This window comes from Gekko japonicus, unplaced genomic scaffold, assembly GCF_001447785.1.
Source record: "Gekko japonicus isolate JY-2015 unplaced genomic scaffold, Gekko_japonicus_V1.1 scaffold3477, whole genome shotgun sequence".
Lineage (NCBI taxonomy): Eukaryota > Metazoa > Chordata > Lepidosauria > Squamata > Gekkonidae > Gekko > Gekko japonicus.
In genome coordinates, this window is record NW_015169280.1 from 9,959 (window position 1) to 17,649 (window position 7,691).

The window sequence follows — 7,691 nt, forward strand, 5'->3', positions numbered from 1 at the left end:
GTACTCAAGCTGTCTTGTGCTGCTTCCCTCCTGAGTTTAAAAGTGGTAGCAAACCGTGTATAGAGTGCATTGATTCCGGTTCCCTGAGTGTGAACGCAAGTGCTGCTAAGGCGGGAACAACCCACAGTAATTGATCATAGGCACCGGCTGTGTCTGCAGGCAGGTGCCGTTGGTGCCTGCGCGATCCTGGTGTATTTGCCGCTGCGTCCATGTGCCCATGCACATGGGCGCATGCAACCCAATGTGGAAATAGCCGCTAACAGGCCGCCAGGGCGGCCCAACAGTATGAACACTCCCTTGCGCTTCCTCCACAGTATCCTCCCACTTCATTCGCTGCGGTGTGAATGGGAATACCGCAACCAAGCCGTTCCAGGTCTATTCCGGGTTTTCTTTGCCATGACTCCCTAGCGCTTCAAACTGCCAGTCTGAACTCAGCCATAATGTCCCAGGCTGCTGTGGATTCCCTACTAGAGAAATTTGTTACCAAACTCCAACCTAACCTGTACATACAAGCCAGTTGCTTGGCAACATTTTGCCTGGAAAGCCAATTGATCTCACTCTTGGGACACACCTGCTTACCTCCAGAGCACTTTGCCACCAAGCAATCTGCAAGAAGGATTTACAATCCTAGGAGGTTATTGCTTCTGTCATCAATCCAACAGACGCCCCCCCCCCATAAAAGTCAGTTTCTTATCTTTGGAGAAATCAGGCCAGAGGAGACGGAACAAAGTTTCTCTGATCTAAGCCTCTCATACTGTTTTGAAGCAATCCCACACTGACCCAGACCTTTGCTGCACTTTGCTTTCCATAGAAATGCTTCATCTTTTGGTGTCCCAAAGAGTGGCTACAGGAAACATGCCGGCAAATCTCAGAACCACTGGCTAACTTCTGAAGTAGTCATGAATGACCCATCACTCGATGCAATAATTCATTCCTGTCATGCAAGAGTTCTGATTCTTGGGATTCACTTAAAAACTGGTCCCTCATCTCTGGTTTTGGAGAAACAAGAAACAGCCTGAAATTCACTCAACCTCAAGGGATTTTTTGCAAAAAAAAAAAGCAATGATAATATCTTTTAAAAGAGTGTACAAAGCAACATTCTCTAGCCACACTTGCCATAAACCAGCTGAAGAGACCCAACTATTAATGCTGAAAGAGATGTAGCCAATCACTAGAAATCTGGGCTGTCTCACAAGGAGTAGCAGAATGCTATATGGTTTAGTGGCAGACACCACTAAAAGAACTCCACAACAGAGACATTCCTTCCATTCAGTTGTCCCCATTTTTTAGAGTAGCACTGTCCCCACACCTTCTGGTGAGAGACATGGGGAAAATAGGGTGTCTTGTCATTCATGATGTCAGAGGTGCTATCCAATGGGTACATGAGACACACACGCGCAACCACATTCTGCAAATGCTAGCCATTATGAAGTTATGCTAACTGGGGGGGAAATACCATCTCCACACAAACATAACAAGAAAAAAGTCTCTGGAATCTCGGCAACAAATGCTCCCTGCATATTTATTGCATGAAAAATGCCAAGGTTGGGAAAATCCCTTTGTAAGGTAATAGTAAAAAGAACCTGGGACAATAAAACTGAAACAGATAACTGAAGTGGTACTGGGCAGGGAGTGGAAGGAAAAGGCACTCCTTAACCTAAAACTTTTCACAGGGCAACTGTTAGAGATCAAAATCCATACCAGCAGAGACAGAGATGTGTAGAGAATACGTCGAAAGAGCTTAAGTGAGAATGAGAGTGCCTGAGCTCCAACTACAACAATATCCAAGGAAATGATTTCATGCGATGACATACTAGAAAGCACCACAAAAAAAAGAAAGCCCACAACCAAATGGCAATGGGAACCCCCATGCCTTAAACCCAAAGTATAGCAGAATAGCTCTCTAACACAAAACAAGTTCGACTGGATCATAAATGCCCAATCCAAAATGTGTTTTCTTGGCTATGAGCCTACAGTTTAAACGAAGCTTACTTCCAAAGAAGTGTGTTTAAGATTAGTGTGTTAGTCATACAACAGTGGATTTCTACATCAGAGACCACAGTAAGCATGGATAATTCAAGCCAGTGAATCATCATAGAGCAACGTATGCCATATTAACAAAAGCAGTTCAAAAACTCTTCAGTTTTCCAAAGGTATCCCTTCCTTTAAATCCTGATGGCTGTTCGCAGATTTCTTACAGCTATTTTGGCATCACCTCTATAGACATTAAAATTATTAACTTCACTCAACAGATGCTGTTCTGATAGGGATAGTAGAAGCCTGTCCACTTTATGGACAGCAACAAAACTGATTTCAGTCCTAGCAACAAAACTGATTTCAGTCCTGTTAGCAAATCTCTACCTTGTGCTTAGAATTTAGGCCTCTGGTGGCAGAGAAAGCACAGACTTTTCACCAGGCTTGGTGGTTTGAACTATTAAATGATTGAACGTTCTGCTTCATTCATAGATCTGAACGCATTGTTCCAGTAAGACTTCATTTTGCATTGCGAGATCTATTCCAGACAGGAAGCCATTCATTCATAAATAAACAGCTTCCAATGGGAACTCCTCCTGCCATTGACTTTATTTTCCACAAACGCAGAATGCAATGAGTGTATTCACAGAGGCCGGGGATTTTTTAGCTAAGAACTCCTGCACTGTTTCACCAGGTTTGCTGCAGAGGCCCAGCACTTCAGAGAAGTCGTTTTGTTACTCCCACAATCCTTCAGGTTACAGAGATGTAAAAGCTTGCCAAGAGGCACATTCAAAAACACCTTTGCCAACAACACTTCCTCCCCCACAGATTGACTGCAGTTTATACTGCTCCAAGCAAGAACTGGAAGGGCTGGGCTAGAATGTCAACAGAGAGCAAAATTTCTGACTCCAGGCTGCCTTTCATCTCAGGGAAGATGAGGAGGAGGGGGGGGGGGAAGAGAGCACAGCAAAACACGGCCGTCTGTCTGAAGAAGCTTTCATGGCAAGCTTCCCATTCACTTAAAAGTAATCAAAGGGCAATAATTAACATGCATTTACTGTAGCAGAAGATACTCCACTGCGTGTTGTGACAGAGTCTGAATGAAGAATCTGTTCCACTGCAGGCTATGTTTTCCTCCCTACACATTTCTCAGCCATCAAAACAGCCTAGCCAAAAAGCACCTCCCCCTGCCCGCCCATACCAGCAAGGTTTGCAGTCAACAAGTCAGAGAGTCACTTGCTTCCATTTAAACCTCTTAACACCCCAATATCAGAGTCTAAAAATATGCACAGAACATGCAAGCTTAAGTTGCTTGCTGCATCCAGAGGGAAAAATAAAGAAACAAACAACCCCTCCCCAAAGACCCAGGTGTTGGTTCTCAGACCCTGCAGGGATAACAAAGCGCACACTCTCTTTCTAATGCAGAGCAAGAGCGGGAGAGGTTTTCTGAGCAGCCTTAGTGGAGTTGCTGCCTTGCCAATGACTAATGCTCCCTGAAGCTGCTCAAGTTTCACCAGCAAAGCTTTGTCCTTCACAGCTTCGCTTGCAACTGCTCTAATAGCCAGAGAAGTCATTGAGGGAATTGGAGGCACAGAGCTGGGGAAAGCCAGAGTGTTCTTGTGCTTGCTGTCAAATGGGTTTTCATATCTTTTACATTATGAAGTATTCATGGGGTTTTTGAAAGGGTTCTGCAGAGATCAAGGTTAATCGGCAACCCCAGAGATAACTCCCAATATATCTCCTTAGTTCTTCAATTCAAACCAGGCTGTTCTCCCAAGCTTTCCATTGTCTCACTGGTTGAATTACTTCCCACCACCAACTCTACAAATGTGTCCAGATACAAACACCTACATATTTATTAATAAGGACAAAGAAAGAAACAAAAACAGCCACCTAGGGAGGGATCAAAATGTGTTACATATTTTGCAACATATTTGCAAATTTCACAGCAAGCAGGCAAAGAAGAGAAGAGTTACTTACAGTTATCGGACTGGAAATCTGGGACAAATTGTTCATCATCAGGAACTTGCGCTACAAAAGAAAAGTTTTACACTGTTTTAGGCTCTCTGAATTATCAAAGCACAAAAAGATCTAGACAACAGTATCAACATAGATATTTACCTTCAGCTAACCAAGCCTCTTGCAGCTGGCTAAGGTCCTGAAACAATTCTGAAAAAGAAAAGAAAAACCATCTAAGTGACCGCTCCACATACATGAAAGGCTGCACATCCTGGTTAGAATGACGGCAGTCATGCATGAGTGTGTGGGGGGAGGAATCTTTATTACCTTCAGAATCATGGGCCAGGTCAGTGTCCTGAAACTTCCGTTTCCTATCATTTACTGGCCTCCCTCGACACTCTTCAGTGCAAGGTTTCTGGCAGAAGCAAATAAATAAAATGGTGCACTTAGAAAAAAAGACCTGAAGAACAGAGTCAACATTTCATAGAAAGGAGAGAAAATGCAGTTTTATGCTAGGAGCACCAAACAAAAAGGTGAAACCAGACACGACCTACCCCAGGGACCATGAAGGGTACTTGCTGATCATAGAAACCATCCATTGTGCTTGCAGATTCTTTAATATTCTCTTGAATATTTTCAGCATTGAGTAATTCCAGGGTGAGAAGACTTTTCAGAATCTAGCGCTGGCAAATTTAAATGGGGGGCAGGGGGAGAAGAGAGAAAAAAAATCAAAACATGTTCTGTCTTCAAGCCACTTTTAAAGACAGAATCTCTAACAGAATCTCGTGAACATGAACTGTAAACTCTGAGGATTATCTGTTGTGTGCTTTGATAACACATACCAAGCATTCTTCATTGCAAAATCAATCCACTGCAGTGGTTTTCCCCTTCCATTCATCCATTCACTATGATTGCTCATGTTCATTCATTAAGTTACTACCATACTGTCTTATCGGTTTTTGTCAGCACACAAAGGCCCCAATCTTTAATCCTTGATGTCATAGAGTTACTATGGAAACAGCTGTGACATCATTAAACACTAATTACATCTGCTTAAGAAGAAACATGGAGAGGCTGGCATGGACAGAGATCACATTGCTCAGAATACGTTTTTCTCCCTACATGGTCAAAAGATAAAATATAAAAAGCAACAAGTTTGCAGAAAATGGGATTCTATTCTGTGGCTTTTAAAATGAGGAACCTTGACTAGATGGGAGAAGAGCAAACACAGTTTACCCAAAAGTAAATTATTTCGGTTTCCTTGGCACTGACTTCCAAGTAAGTGTGCTGAGGACAGCAGCCTTTCAAGCATCTTTGGAAGTAATATTGCTTTTAGCAAACCTCTACTTTTAACTTCAAATATACTTTAGACTACTGACAAGACAGTTTAAATATGCTGTAACAGAATCCTCATGTTCGGGTGACACTGTGGGGCAACACGAAATGGAAAAACACAACTCCCTTGTTCTTCTGATGCAACCCTTGCTGTTCCTCCAAGCAGCCTGTGTGCAGTACAGGAATCAAATCTTAATATGCAAGCAGGAGCCATTCCTTGGCAGTCCTAACCTACGCACTTTCACTGAGATGCAAACCTCACATAGTTCAAAGGGGTTTACTCCAAAAGAAAACAGAGGGATGCCATCTAAATAGCTTTACCTTGAATTCATGCTCAAGAAAGTTTTGCATCGCACAATTTCTGAGCAACTAGGAGGTACGCAATTTATATTTTCTAGTTAATTTTAGAGGGGGGAAAACCCAAATCCATGATGTACAAAAAGTTTAAACATTAACTTCCTAACATTATTTAAAAAGAGGGATCTCTTGCGGACTTCCTAGAGGACCAACTGTTGCAGACTGCTCCTAAACATCCACCGAGACCATGCACCTATTAAAATGTTTAAAAAAATAACTCGATTTATAATTTCCCTTATCGGTTCTGAACAAAAGCTCTCCGATTCAAATAAACAAAAAGTCACTATCTGTAAACCCGCGGCGTACTTCAGCCGCTGCAGTTCTCTTCCTCCCTTTCCCGTGCCCCTAGGAAAAATCTTTAGCACAGCCAAACAATACAATTACCATCCCTTCCCCCTCAGCGCAAATCTGGCCTAAGTTTTACGAATGGCAGAGGAAGCAACGAGAGCAGGTAGAATGTAACTAGATCCCTAGCGTAGGGCCCCATTCACAAAAACAAGGCACGCACTTTCCAGCTCCCTCCATTCATGAAACGCCTTCAGATGTGCCCCCACCCCCACAGAACGCCGCGAAAGAGACTTAGCTCCCGCCCCCGCACTCAATGCTTCATTCACACAAAACCAGCTCCATTCATAAAATCGCCCACATTCACAAAAACTCTCGGCAGAGCCAGTGCCTGCAGCAGCCTGTGGCGGCGCGGCTGTGCAACTCTACGCACTCAATGCAACCCCCAGGCACTCTGCAGCCCCCAAATCCACCCCCTCCTACGGCTCAAAACTGACTCTGTTACTTTCAGATCCCCCCAGATCTGCTCAACGCCCCCCTTGTAGCAACTGCATTCCCTTCCCAGCCCAGCACCTTGCGCCTTAAGCACCTGCACCCCGGCTGGCGGCCTCCGGCAACCGACCCAATCCACAGCTACGCACGCCCCTTGCTCCATACCGCCATCCTGAGGACCCCAGATTTTGGCCCCAGAGGCTGAATAACCTCACCCCTCCTCACCTGGGCATAGAACCGCCGCTCTGCAATCGCTAGAAGCTCAATGTCTCCTTTGAGCTGCTGCCGGAGCCCCCGAACGGCCTCCAGTGCCCGCCCCGCCCTACCCCTATTGGCCTGCAGTCCTGCCAGAGGTTGTCGATCGCAGCTTGTTTACCCTACCAGGCACCCAATGGCGCTCGGATGGTACAACGCCTCCCGGTTCTGATTGGCTGCAGCTGCCCAGCAGCCCGTGCTAAACCCGCCTTCTCGCAACGATGAAGTGCCTAAATTTTTCTTCGGGGGAATAGAACCAACCAAGGCAGTCTGATTTACATACTTTTCCGAGGAGGGTTTTCATTCATAAAGAAGGATCGCGTTCCGAGGGCGAGGCAGCCTCGGCGAAGATTTAAAGGGAACGCACACCGCGATGGGCCTGCTGTTTTGTGGGTGTTTTCTTTTTTTGCCTACGGCTTTTCGGAGCGAGCGTTGGCTCCTCTGCAGCTCCCGTGTCCAGTCAGTGTCTCTCCTTTTATGCACCGGTTCTGCCCGAGCTCGTGGCCGCAGGCAGGCCCCTTTGCGCCCTGAGACAGAGCAGTAGCTTCGAGTTCTTGAGCCAGACGAAGGTCACCCTCGGAACCTCTACTGCACGGTTATTATCCCCCGACAGCTGAGGTGCTCATGAAAGCCCAAGCCACCTTTGGATTGCAGTGGGAAAATGGCAGGGAGGGAGCCAAATGCTGTCGTTTGGGATGGGTTTCGTGTGCATACTGTAAGCAGCGAACACTGCGCTCTGACTCGCGTCTAGGCTCGCTGCGTGCGTGTGTGTGAGAAAAGCAACATCTAATTCTTACATGCATCTAATTCTGCAGAGGATCGGCTTGCTCAAACTGCTGCGGGTGGCCGCAGCCTGGAACCAACTTCTAAATTAGAGCTGGCCAATCCTACCTACGCCGTCTTCTCCAGAATAAGCCACTCAGGAGTTCAGTGGGACTCTTGGGCTTGCAGTCCTCTGCATAGTTACTTGGGACTGAGTGAACTGAACAAGGAGGACTACTTTTTGAGTTCATATGCAACGGGTCACGCTGCGG

At 45.6% G+C, this 7,691-nt stretch overlaps 1 long non-coding RNA gene across 1 annotated transcript; it reads right to left on the bottom strand.

The window, feature by feature from the left end:
* Window positions 1–4,095: 4,095 nt before the first annotated feature.
* Window positions 4,096–6,659, bottom strand: LOC107114959. Its single transcript, XR_001482662.1, has 4 exons — window positions 6,628–6,659; window positions 4,488–4,616; window positions 4,261–4,348; window positions 4,096–4,143 (listed from the first exon to the last, which is right to left on the bottom strand). It is a non-coding gene; the product is annotated as an uncharacterized LOC107114959 (long non-coding RNA).
* Window positions 6,660–7,691: the final 1,032 nt, after the last annotated feature.